The sequence below is a fragment of the Bufo gargarizans genome, chromosome 4, assembly GCF_014858855.1.
Source record: "Bufo gargarizans isolate SCDJY-AF-19 chromosome 4, ASM1485885v1, whole genome shotgun sequence".
In the NCBI taxonomy this organism is placed as follows: Eukaryota; Metazoa; Chordata; class Amphibia; order Anura; family Bufonidae; genus Bufo; species Bufo gargarizans.
The window spans coordinates 189,832,322-189,838,013 of NC_058083.1; positions in this window are offsets into that span (position 1 = coordinate 189,832,322).

A 5,692-nucleotide genomic window follows, 5' to 3' on the forward strand; every position below is an offset into this window, starting at 1 on the left:
TGTGTCTCAGCTGCAGGGAAGATGGTATGGAGCAGAAGTTGCCGAGCAGAAGTGTTACAACCCCTTTAAGGGAACATGGTCAGGATCTGCGGGGATGAATAGAAGCCTTTAACACTCATACAAGTGATGCCTTGTGTGCTCTCAGCTCTGGAATGCCTTAGCTGTTTTCCAGGATTTTATGAATGATATGTTCAGAGAATATTTGGGTCAATATGTTGAGCAATTGTACCAACCCAGAGTTGTGTTACTACACTCCTCTACCCCGCTACTATCTCTTAAGAGCCTTTACCTTGTCATCTGATATGATTTTGCTCATGTCTTCACAACTGTGCTTTTAAAACCTATGTTAAATGTAAATTTCCTTGTAATTTTCCATGTTCACCAGCAGGTGGCAGCAATGGATTGGTACGGAACTAGTTACAGTTTAGTACATCTAGGTTGGAATGGTTCATTCCAGCTTAGCTCCTCCTCTGTGGAGGTGTGGACTGTTCCCACATCCTACAGCATGGGAGGAGAAGGAGGTTAGAGTGAGTGTGCCAGCCACCCCTGTTGGGGAAGGCTGTGTGATAGAGTTCAGGAGTCCCCCTGCATAGGGAAGAAAGCCAGAATCTTGTCTCGACTGAGACATTGATCACATTCCCAGACTGAGCCCTGCAGCCTTAGCTGGATGACAAGAAAGCAGACAACCTCCAGAGTTCCAGGACGAAAGCATTCCCTGAGAATATATCTGTGAGTAAAGTCCAGAGACCTAGAAGAAGCCATATTCCTCTTCAGCTACTCAGTCCCCACCAAGCAGAAGATAAAGAGAAGCGCAGAAGATAAATTCCTGCCAACGTTACAGAGCTACTAAGCAAACGCCTTATCCTGCAAGCTCCAGATTTATAGTGCAGAAGATTTATTCCTGCCAACCATTGCCAAAACCTGCTGGGACCAAAGACCAAAGCTGTATTCGGTTTGGATTCAAGTTATCCTAAGTAAAGAGAAGTTTGAACTTCACCTAAAGGTCTGGACATCAATTTCTGCTGCAAAATTCCTCTATTACTCCTACTATCACTACACTCAATTTATTGCAAGTGAGCCAGGAGTCCAGCCGTATCCAGGTAGGAGACACCATTGACACAATTTTCACCACCTATAGAGACATTATAGGCCATTACACCACTCTGGCATTCCAAAACTGTGACGTGCGTTATAACATCTTGGGAGGGCCCTGTGATAGTACCCTGCACATGCTGCAATTGGTGTCACAAACAAAACATAGACTATCATCTACACCTGACCCAGTCATTGCATAATTTGGCATCAGCGTATACCCGTATCCTGCTTATTGCACAATATCTTGATGTTTTCCTTTTCTTTCGAAGAACATTTTGCTCCTGTCAAAAAAGTCCTGCTTCAGTCAAAAGAGAATTGTCTCATTGCTAGGATGGATAAATGTGAGTTTGAAGTCGAAAGTGTCCTTTTTGGGGTCCATCATTTTATCTAAATAATTTTCCATGTATCCAGCCAAGGTGCAGGCCATGGATTGGACACTTCCTTCCAATCTTTTCAGTCACTATAGGAGCTTTATTATATAATTTTCTTCCATAATACCTTTGATTACAGCTGTAAAGGGGTTCTCCAGGATTTACAGATTATATTACCTGTCCTCCTGGTACCTCTGCCGGCCTCCTCATAGCTTACCAAGCACAGCACCCTACATTGTATAGTGGCTGTGCTTAGTGGAGCAGCTCAGCTACATTCACATGAATGGGGCTCAACTGCACCTAGGAAGAAGCCTAAACGCCTTTCATAGAGCTGTTCAGCGGGGGTCCCGGGAGTTGAACCCCCAGCGATCTCATATTGATGACCTATCCTGAGGATAGGTCATCAATATGTAAATCCCAGAGAACTCCTTTAACTAAGAAAGGAGTGAATCAAGCAGATTGGTCTCCTAATGCTCTTGAAGGGCATCTGTCAACACATATGTACCCATAAGGCCTCATACACACGACAGTATGTATTTTGCAGTCTGCAAAAAACGGATCCACAAAAAATACAGATGACGTCCGTTTGCATTCCATATTTTGCGGAACAGAACAGCTGGCCCCTAATAGAACAGTACTATCCTTGTCCGTAATGCGGACAATAATAGGACGCATTCAATTTTTTTGCGAAACGGAAATACGGACATACGGAAACAGAATGCACACGGAGTATCGTTCTTTTTTTTATGGACCCATTGAAATGAATGGTTCCGTATACGGTCCGAAACCCCCCCCCCCTCCCGAAACGGAAAGAAAATACGTTTGTGTGCATGAGACTGATGTTTTTATGTATGCAAATGAGTCTCTAGGAGCAACGGGGGTGTTTCCATTACATCTAGAGGCTCTGCTCTCTCTGCAACTACTGCGCCCTCTGCACTTTGATTGACAGGGCCGGGTGTGATGATATTTACACTGCCTGACCCTGCCAATCAAAGTGCAGAGCATGCAGCAGTGGCATAGAGAGTCTCTAGGTGTAACAGCAACGAATATATTAAAACATAATTTTTCTCAACAATGTGGGCACATATAAACATGGGTCCAACCCAGATGCCTTCAGCTGGCAAGCACACATGTAACAGGTCAGCCAGTTTCATAGGTGCAAATCTGCTGATGGATGCTCTTTAAGGCATTTTCTGCTACCAAGACATTATTCGCTTTGGATCCCATTTTGAGACATCCAAATGTTGAGTTGCAGTTTATTTTTGAGGTGGACTCCTTTGATGTGGAAGCAGAGGCGATGCTTAAACAAGAGCATCCTCAGGATCACAAGTTGCATCCATGTGCCTTTTTTCCCTGACAGTTTTCAATGGAAAATGAAACTATGATGTTGGTAATCAGAAGCTGTTGGCAATAAAATTTGAAGAATCGAGGCACAGTTTGGAGGGGCCATATTTTCTGTTCTGTATAGAGATCATAAGAATTTATTGTATATTGAGTCTGCTAAGAAGCTTAACCCCAGACAGGTTAAATGGGCCTTGTTTATCACACACAATTCATAATGGCCTGTTGAACGATACAGTCTACACAACTTATAACAGTATAGTCCAGAATTTAAGATCCAGGAGGTTATATTGAAATGCATAGATAAATGCCACATTGCATTATGCACTTGGCTTAACAATACGGCGATTCAGATGTTCTTGGCATTTGATTTCACTATAAATTCATCCAGAGTCATACTTCAGTGCCTATGACCCACCAGTAAAGTTCATTCTGGTGGCCCACTGTACAGCTACATGCAAATTCTATCTGCCCACGCAGCAGCAAGACAATCGACATAAGATACCTTGGCGGGGTGCGCAGGCTCCAATATGTTCCTGACAGGATTATATTGGCTAAAATCTCATTTTTTTACATTAGTGTGAGGGTTTAGCCTTGTATTGTCAGTTGCATATTAGTGTGGTGCACCACTTGCAGTGATCTATTTACTCTTATATTTTCATCCACACATTATTTCATCTTGTATAGGATGTTTTTGTGGTACATGTGGTCCACTGCCGGCATCTTCCATTGTATGCATTTTTTGCTGGAGATTGCTGTTAGCAATGGATTAAATGTGGAGGATCTGCTCCCCCGGTCAGGGCCGGACTGGGGATAAAAACAAGCACTGGAAAAAGCTGCATACCAGCCCCACAGCATTGCGTCATTATTTACTTGTTTATAATAGGAGAAAGAATTCATTTTAAAACACGTGTGTAAACACGAATATGAACTTTGCCCCACGATAGCTCTTTTGTAGAACCCCCATTGTTCATATTATCACAGTGTTTTCCCAACCAGGTTGCCTCCAACTGTTGCAAAACTACAACTCTCAGCATGCTCAGACAGTGTTTTACCACGCCCTTTGACCCGCCCCTTTTTTGTTGGCCACCTATTTAATGATTGTTGCATGCAACATTTTACTTGACCAGCTATTTTAGATATTCTACGGCAGTCCTGTTACATTCCCCCCCAATGAGCCTTTCGACCTAAATAATAAAAATATTTATAAAATCTCACCCATATGCTGAAAAAAATAAAAATAAATCTGCAATGTAAAATCGATAATAAAGATCAACTACAAACATAAACATATTTCACATAAAAACTTACAGTTACTTGGCTTGGCCCTTGGGGATCTCGGACACCACTTCAACACTTGGCCGGGGGCTCGGCGGAGCTGATGTTGTGCTTTATCCTAATGAGAGATTTCATAATAAGGATTAGGAGAAGGGGCAGAGGGATAGCAGAGCAGGGAGAGGCTGGTGCTGCTGCTAGGGGGCTCATATCATGGGGGAGTAATAAAGCCCACCATAATGCCCCCCAGTAGAAATAATTCTCTTTATAATGTGCAAAACATACCCCTTTGTAATGCCCCCAGTTGAGCTAATGTTCGCATAATGTGCCAATATAAAATACCTCTTCTCAGTGCCCCGTAGATGACCCCCATAGTGCTCCTCCCCCCCTTCCCCATAGTACCCACCATAATGTGTCCCAGTATAAAATGCCCCTATACAGAGCACCCATATAAAATACCCCTTCTTTTTAGCCTCAGTAGATGCCCCTATAGTGCCACCCAATAATCTGCCAGTAATAGGTGCCCCCAATCATGTGCCAGTAAGATGTGCCCCTATAGATGCCCCCGAACATGTGCCAGTAATAAGAGCCCCCCATATCATGTGCCAGTAGCCAGAGTGCCCCCCTATCAAGTGCCAGTAGCCGCCCCTTATGTGCCAGTAGCCGCCCCTTATCATGTGCCAGTAGTCCCCCCATCATGTGCCAGTGCAGTAGTCCCCCTTAGGTGCCAGTAGCCCCCCCTTATGTGCCAGTAGCCCCCCTTATGTGCCAGTAGTCCCCCTTATGTGCCAGTAGCCCCCCTTATGTGCCAGTAGCCCCCTTATGTGCCAATAGCCCCCTTATGTGCCAGTAGCCCCCCTTATTATGTGTCAGTAGCCACCCCTTATGTGCCAGTAGCCGCCCCTTATGTGTCAGTAGCCGCCCCTTATGTGCCAGTAGCCGCCCCTTATGTGCCAGTAGCCCCCTTATCATGTGCCAGTGCAGTAGTCCCCCTTAGGTGCCAGTAGCCCCCCCTTATGTGCCAGTAGTCCCCCTTATGTGCCAGTAGCCCCCCTTATGTGTCAGTAGCCCCCCTTATGTGCCAATAGCCCCCTTATGTGCCAGTAACCCCCCTTATCATGTGCCAGTAGCCCCCCTTATCATGTGCCAGTAGCCCCCCTTATGTGCCAGCCCAGTAGTCCCCCCTTATCAAGTGCCAGCCCAGTAGTCCCCCCTTATCAAGTGCCAGCCCACTAGTCCCCCATTATCAAGTGCCAGCCCACTAGTCCCCCCTTATCAAGTGCCAGCCCACTAGTCCCCCCTTATCATGTGCCAGTATTGTACCTATATAAAAAATAAAACACTTATACTTACCTCCAGCGATGCGATGCAGGCCTCTTCCAGCCTGTGTCCCTCGCTATACGGCTCAGGCCTGCACCGGCCTCTGATAGGCTGCCAGCACTAGGCCGGCAGCCTATCAAAGGAACAGGAGGGGACACACCTCTCCTTCCCCTGCCGCAGCATAGACATCTGTATCACCATCCTGAGGACGGCGATACAGATGACTTTGGAGATGAGCGCTTCCACAATGGAAGCGCTCATCTCCTGCTGCTGTGCCCTGCCGCCGGCCA